We start from the raw sequence: 8,219 nt of genomic DNA, 5'->3' as shown, positions 1-8,219 counted from the left end.
TCAACCTTGTCTTCATCTCTTCCTTAATTTCACAAATTTCAGCATCCACCTCTAGACCAGCGTTCTTAAACTTAAAGAGAGTCTCCAACTGTGAAACTAAAGTCTCATCTCTCCGCCTCTTCTCCTGTGCTCTCTTAATGCAAACAGACTTAAAATAACCAGCAAAGTTCACTTTAGCCCAATCCCACCAGTCTAAAATATTTTTAAAACAGTCTTGTTTAGCAGCACAGGATAAAAATATATTTTTAAAACCTGCCATTACCTCCTCTTCTTCAAGTAAACTCACATTCAACTTCCAGAGTCCCCTACCAAAGGCAATGGACTCTGAGATGCTTATTTCAGCAGATAAAATTTTATGATCTGAGAAAATCGACATCATCTGATTACACCGGGCCACCTTCATCCCTTCAGACACAAAAATATAATCTATTCGGGATTTACAGTGACCACTATCCGATACATATGTATATCTATCATCAGTGTCAATCATCAGTCCAGCATCTATATAGTGTAAGTCTTGTACTAATTGATTTAAAGCATTAGAGGTAATGTCAGTTCGGACTTCAGCAGCACTCTCACGGTCATTAACAGTACGGATACAGTTAAAATCACCAGCCACTATAGTACTTTCCCGACCAGGGATAAAAAACTTCAAGGACTCTAAAAAAACCAACCGCTCTTTCTTCTCTGCTGGGGCATATACGTTAAAAACTCTAATCCTCTGGTCTAAAAACTCAAAGTTTAAAACCATGCAACGGCCTGGTATTAAAATCTGGCAATTTAAAACTTTGATATTGTTATTTTTGATTAAAAAACCAACTCCTTCATTTTTGTTATCCGTACTAGTTGACCAAAAAGATTGTCCCATCCTCCACTCATCAGCATAAGGTGCAGATTTAATTGCACACTCCTGTAAACATATTATATCAGCTCTCACATTCTCCAACACCTCAAAAATAGCAGCTCTTCTTACTTCTGATCCAATACTCCTGACATTAAGGGTTGTTAAGATAAGAGTCATAATAACTAAAATGAATAAAATCAAAACTTTAATATCCATCATAGTTAAAAATTACTGCTCTGACTCTCAACTTTCCTTAAAACATTTTCATAACAATCAGGCGACCCTGGATCAGAGTCCCTGTCCATTTCAACTCCTCTTCCAACCACTGGGTCCTCTTGATCCCCAGTCCAACTTCCTTTTTTACTTCTTTTACTTTCCACCCCCACCTCATCCTCCTCATCACTGCTGACAAATCTCTGAGCAGGTGTAAGGGACTTCTCAGATGACTGCACATTTTCTTGGAATTCCATTCCCTCCTCCTCCCCCACAACAGGGTCTGGACATTCCACATCACCACTCATGCTTCCACAAGGAAACACATCTCCATACACAGTTTCAATCTTCTTGACCTCCACCCCCTTTGCACATGTTACTTCACTTGTGGAGACCACTTTCTTATACTCCTGTTCAACCACCACACTTGTCTCCACAAAAGCCTCTTTAATCACATCCACCTGAGCAACAACATTTTTAACAATCGTACCACCTGCGCTCCTCCCGACTTCACATTCCCCCTCCACATTAGATTTTTCACCTCCATCCACACCTCCATCCACACCTCCATCCACACCTGTGGCTTCTGAAAAAGACCTCCTTCCCATTCCCTGTTCATTGCTCTGTCCACCTTTACTTCCAGCCGCATCAGCATAACTCCTTCTCTTGTACCATAAGTGACATCCTCTTGCCAAATGGGAATTACTCCCACAAATATCACAAGTCTTTTCCTCAACGCAAAAACTTGTTTCATGCCCAGTCTTGCCACAGTTCCTACAAACAACACCCTTCACAGGACATGCGTCCTGCACGTGGCCATATGCTTGACATTTGCGGCAAAACTGAAGCTGCCCCTCATAAAAACAAAAACCACGCTCTCCTCCAATGGAAAAAACTTGAGGAATACTCTTAATTCCCTCCTCCATAGACTCATCCTTCTTGAACTTCACAACATATTTCCTTTTACAGTTAAAAAAACCATGTCTGTTCTTTAGTTTTCCAAAAAACTTCACTTCTTCACAATAACGATAAAGAAAATTTGTTACCATTGAGTCTGTAACTTTGGGATTGTACATATGTACGATGACCACTTTCTCTGTACTCAGAAACAAAGGCTCTACTTTAACTTTCCTCATAATATCCGGCTCATTCTTTCTCTTCATTCCTTCCAGGTCCTTGTAGACCCTCTGACAAATCTCGGAATTAACAAATGTAACATCATAAATAACCTGTCTAGGGAAATCTTGCATTGCAAATACATCTGTTACCTTTAGGTACTGGAGCCTGCGTAGAATCTCCAGCACAATCTGGTCCAGGCCAACCGTTCCCCGATGTTCCGTTGGGACGAAAATCCTGACCGTGTCTTCCATTCCGCGAATCCTCTCTCCTCCACTCATTTTTGCAGGTGATGAAACCCACTATCGCAACTCCGAAATAACCCAGGGCCCCCCGCAAAGAGGGCCCCGATCACCACCCCCTTCAACTCCTAACCCGCCCGGTAAACCGCACGGGATCGAAGCCAAAAGGCCGAGAAGCGATAACCGTGAAAGGGGCGGGCCCAACAAGGTCCCCTTCATGGGCACTATCACTGCTTGCTGTCAGGGAGGCTGCCAGACAATTTTCCATGCACACTCTGGGCTGGGGGGCAGTCAACCACCAGTACACACAGCAGAACCTAAACCCATACCATTATTGCTAAGCAGCAAGACAGGGGCCCATTGCACTCCCACGGGGCCTTTTTAAATGCAATCCATAACCCGGATTTGCCAGGAACCCTTCTTACTCCTCCTACTTGCATGTGACACTGGGCTTAGGATCTGCATAGGAAACACACACACAAGCACACACCTACCTTTGTTGCCTGCAGATGCCTCCTTGGCTGTCCCCAAACGGTATCAAACCAACACCCACGGGAAGCTGTAAGCATAGAGGACATGCCTGCACCCCATTGGACTTACCTGTGTGGGTTAAATCCGGGTTATTTGACAACCTATGGCGGTGATGGTTCTGCTCAGGCAGAGCAGTGCTGATGCTCCTCATAAAGCTGTCGCTGCTGTGAAGGTTCTAGGTGACATCACAATCCCTATGGTTACATACACAACAAAGCTGGGTTGTTGTTGTTTACACTCTGCAAGGCCTGTGGAAGTGAGTGACATCATAGCACTGTAGTTCTGAGGGTTCTAGATGGATGCAACAATCTCCTGTTGCTTCTATGAAGGCCATAATAGACGACATCACCAAACAGCTCCATAGTCACATACACAGCAAAGGAGAGATGTTGTTTACACCTAGTGATGTCAGTGGTATTGAGTGACATCACAGCACAGTGCTAAGGCTCCTGGGCCTGGACACAGCAGCGGCTGCAATATCTCAACGGAGAATACGTTTATATATATGTGTGTGTGTGCGCGTATATATATATATATATATATATATATATATATATATATATATATTTCTCCGCCGAAATCACTTTTAAACCCATTTCCACCTTTTTTTCCCTTCTCTTCCTCTTACTTTTTTTTCACGTTTTTTTACGTTTTTCTCCTTTTCGCCTCTTTTCTGGGCGTATTATTCTTCTTTTTCTTCTTTTTTTTCGTCTAATGCATACCCCATCAGTGCAGCAATGCTTATTCAATACCGCCAGCAGATGGAGACACTGGGGGATAATTTTCTAAGGATTTATACTGATTTTTCCTGTCTGAATTTGTCGCACAGAAAGTTGCAGGCCAAATATGTGTGACATTTCTGCGACTTTAGCTTCTAGAGCATTTTTACAACATTATACATAGGTGCTGAATACATAAAAAGCGACTGTTCAGCGACAGACAAGTCGCATCGGCTGAAAGTAGGCCAGAATGTCAGTCCATGTTGGAGCAGGTTTAGATACAGTCTAAAGCATAGATCTCAAAGTCTGTGCACAGAATTTAGCAAGGGCCTCGCACCTTCTGATGCATCAGGTAGGTGCACTATAGCATAGCCTAACCCTCTGTACTTTGGTCTATATTGATGCGGGACATAGACAGCCAGCTGATGACCAATCCATTAGTGCAATGGATGGCTGGAAGCATTTGTCTTTGCCTTTGCAATACCACAGAAGCAATGCATGGTCAATGTACAGCAATGACACACCTGTGTGAACAGCCAGGAGACCCCCCCATGTTATGTTACATAGTTACATAGTTAGTACGGTCGAAAAAAGACATATGTCCATCAAGTTCAACCAGGGAATTAAGGGGTAGGGGTGTGGCGCGATATTGGGGAAGGGATGAGATTTTATATTTCTTCATAAGCATTAATCTTATTTTGTCAATTAGGAACATTCAGCACCCACCCGCTATCAAGGCAGCTGCCTATCATGTCATGCCCTACCTGCACAGGTGTGCTGGCTACTCAAATGATCCAATTAAGGAGGCCATTTAGTCAGCAGCAGCAGAAGTCCTGTGCCTGGACGCTCCAACAGCGGCCAGACACAAGCAGAAGCAGCAGAAGCAGCAGCAGCAGCACCACCTTTTGTTTTTTGGCTGCAGCAGCAGCAGCAGCAAGGCCCACAGGGCTGGCTAGCTGGCTAGCCAGCAAGCAGGTAGCAATGAAAGTAGGAATCTTTCTTTTTAACCCTGTAAGGGGGTGGTGCACTGTACCCGAAGATACTGCCATATCGGGTCAATGCATAGGGCGACGGAAGCAAGCTTCGAAATCGGCCCCCGTTCTCAAAAATCCATTTAATATATGGTCCCCAGATAGGGGACGTATCAGATATTAAACTGATAAGAACAGATACTACACTTGATCTTAGCCAAAAGGCCGAGAAGCGATAACCGTGAAAGGGGCGGGCCCAACAAGGTCCCCTTCATGGGCACTATCACTGCTTGCTGTCAGGGAGGCTGCCAGACAATTTTCCATGCACACTCTGGGCTGGGGGGCAGTCAACCACCAGTACACACAGCAGAACCTAAACCCATACCATTATTGCTAAGCAGCAAGACAGGGGCCCATTGCACTCCCACGGGGCCTTTTTAAATGCAATCCATAACCCGGATTTGCCAGGAACCCTTCTTACTCCTCCTACTTGCATGTGACACTGGGCTTAGGATCTGCATAGGAAACACACACACAAGCACACACCTACCTTTGTTGCCTGCAGATGCCTCCTTGGCTGTCCCCAAACGGTATCAAACCAACACCCACGGGAAGCTGTAAGCATAGAGGACATGCCTGCACCCCATTGGACTTACCTGTGTGGGTTAAATCCGGGTTATTTGACAACCTATGGCGGTGATGGTTCTGCTCAGGCAGAGCAGTGCTGATGCTCCTCATAAAGCTGTCGCTGCTGTGAAGGTTCTAGGTGACATCACAATCCCTATGGTTACATACACAACAAAGCTGGGTTGTTGTTGTTTACACTCTGCAAGGCCTGTGGAAGTGAGTGACATCATAGCACTGTAGTTCTGAGGGTTCTAGATGGATGCAACAATCTCCTGTTGCTTCTATGAAGGCCATAATAGACGACATCACCAAACAGCTCCATAGTCACATACACAGCAAAGGAGAGATGTTGTTTACACCTAGTGATGTCAGTGGTATTGAGTGACATCACAGCACAGTGCTAAGGCTCCTGGGCCTGGACACAGCAGCGGCTGCAATATCTCAACGGAGAATACGTTTATATATATGTGTGTGTGTGCGCGTATATATATATATATATATATATATATATATATATATATATATATATTTCTCCGCCGAAATCACTTTTAAACCCATTTCCACCTTTTTTTCCCTTCTCTTCCTCTTACTTTTTTTTCACGTTTTTTTACGTTTTTCTCCTTTTCGCCTCTTTTCTGGGCGTATTATTCTTCTTTTTCTTCTTTTTTTTCGTCTAATGCATACCCCATCAGTGCAGCAATGCTTATTCAATACCGCCAGCAGATGGAGACACTGGGGGATAATTTTCTAAGGATTTATACTGATTTTTCCTGTCTGAATTTGTCGCACAGAAAGTTGCAGGCCAAATATGTGTGACATTTCTGCGACTTTAGCTTCTAGAGCATTTTTACAACATTATACATAGGTGCTGAATACATAAAAAGCGACTGTTCAGCGACAGACAAGTCGCATCGGCTGAAAGTAGGCCAGAATGTCAGTCCATGTTGGAGCAGGTTTAGATACAGTCTAAAGCATAGATCTCAAAGTCTGTGCACAGAATTTAGCAAGGGCCTCGCACCTTCTGATGCATCAGGTAGGTGCACTATAGCATAGCCTAACCCTCTGTACTTTGGTCTATATTGATGCGGGACATAGACAGCCAGCTGATGACCAATCCATTAGTGCAATGGATGGCTGGAAGCATTTGTCTTTGCCTTTGCAATACCACAGAAGCAATGCATGGTCAATGTACAGCAATGACACACCTGTGTGAACAGCCAGGAGACCCCCCCATGTTATGTTACATAGTTACATAGTTAGTACGGTCGAAAAAAGACATATGTCCATCAAGTTCAACCAGGGAATTAAGGGGTAGGGGTGTGGCGCGATATTGGGGAAGGGATGAGATTTTATATTTCTTCATAAGCATTAATCTTATTTTGTCAATTAGGAACATTCAGCACCCACCCGCTATCAAGGCAGCTGCCTATCATGTCATGCCCTACCTGCACAGGTGTGCTGGCTACTCAAATGATCCAATTAAGGAGGCCATTTAGTCAGCAGCAGCAGAAGTCCTGTGCCTGGACGCTCCAACAGCGGCCAGACACAAGCAGAAGCAGCAGAAGCAGCAGCAGCAGCACCACCTTTTGTTTTTTGGCTGCAGCAGCAGCAGCAGCAGCAGCAAGGCCCACAGGGCTGGCTAGCTGGCTAGCCAGCAAGCAGGTAGCAATGAAAGTAGGAATCTTTCTTTTTAACCCTGTAAGGGGGTGGTGCACTGTACCCGAAGATACTGCCATATCGGGTCAATGCATAGGGCGACGGAAGCAAGCTTCGAAATCGGCCCCCGTTCTCAAAAATCCATTTAATATATGGTCCCCAGATAGGGGACGTATCAGATATTAAACTGATAAGAACAGATACTACACTTGATCTTAGCCAAAAGGCCGAGAAGCGATAACCGTGAAAGGGGCGGGCCCAACAAGGTCCCCTTCATGGGCACTATCACTGCTTGCTGTCAGGGAGGCTGCCAGACAATTTTCCATGCACACTCTGGGCTGGGGGGCAGTCAACCACCAGTACACACAGCAGAACCTAAACCCATACCATTATTGCTAAGCAGCAAGACAGGGGCCCATTGCACTCCCACGGGGCCTTTTTAAATGCAATCCATAACCCGGATTTGCCAGGAACCCTTCTTACTCCTCCTACTTGCATGTGACACTGGGCTTAGGATCTGCATAGGAAACACACACACAAGCACACACCTACCTTTGTTGCCTGCAGATGCCTCCTTGGCTGTCCCCAAACGGTATCAAACCAACACCCACGGGAAGCTGTAAGCATAGAGGACATGCCTGCACCCCATTGGACTTACCTGTGTGGGTTAAATCCGGGTTATTTGACAACCTATGGCGGTGATGGTTCTGCTCAGGCAGAGCAGTGCTGATGCTCCTCATAAAGCTGTCGCTGCTGTGAAGGTTCTAGGTGACATCACAATCCCTATGGTTACATACACAACAAAGCTGGGTTGTTGTTGTTTACACTCTGCAAGGCCTGTGGAAGTGAGTGACATCATAGCACTGCACTGTAGTTCTGAGGGTTCTAGATGGATGCAACAATCTCCTGTTGCTTCTATGAAGGCCATAATAGACGACATCACCAAACAGCTCCATAGTCACATACACAGCAAAGGAGAGATGTTGTTTACACCTAGTGATGTCAGTGGTATTGAGTGACATCACAGCACAGTGCTAAGGCTCCTGGGCCTGGACACAGCAGCGGCTGCAATATCTCAACGGAGAATACGTTTATATATATGTGTGTGTGTGCGCGTATATATATATATATATATATATATATATATATATATATATATATTTCTCCGCCGAAATCACTTTTAAACCCATTTCCACCTTTTTTTCCCTTCTCTTCCTCTTACTTTTTTTTCACGTTTTTTTACGTTTTTCTCCTTTTCGCCTCTTTTCTGGGCGTATTATTCTTCTTTTTCTTCTTTTTT

At 44.7% G+C, this 8,219-nt stretch overlaps 2 non-coding genes across 2 annotated transcripts; both read right to left on the bottom strand.

Moving 5' to 3' along the window:
• Window positions 1–4,682: 4,682 nt before the first annotated feature.
• Window positions 4,683–4,873, bottom strand: LOC130332026 (U2 spliceosomal RNA). Its single transcript, XR_008874790.1, has one exon. It is a non-coding gene; the product is annotated as a U2 spliceosomal RNA (small nuclear RNA).
• A 2,094-nt stretch (window positions 4,874–6,967) lies between these two features.
• LOC130332025 (U2 spliceosomal RNA) lies at window positions 6,968–7,158 on the bottom strand. The gene has a single exon (XR_008874789.1). It is a non-coding gene; the product is annotated as a U2 spliceosomal RNA (small nuclear RNA).
• Window positions 7,159–8,219: the final 1,061 nt, after the last annotated feature.

The sequence above is a fragment of the Hyla sarda genome, unplaced genomic scaffold (assembly GCF_029499605.1).
Source record: "Hyla sarda isolate aHylSar1 unplaced genomic scaffold, aHylSar1.hap1 scaffold_360, whole genome shotgun sequence".
NCBI lineage: Eukaryota > Metazoa > Chordata > Amphibia > Anura > Hylidae > Hyla > Hyla sarda.
The sequence above is the reverse complement of the archived record's forward strand: the minus strand, read 5'-3'. Positions and strand labels throughout refer to the sequence as shown.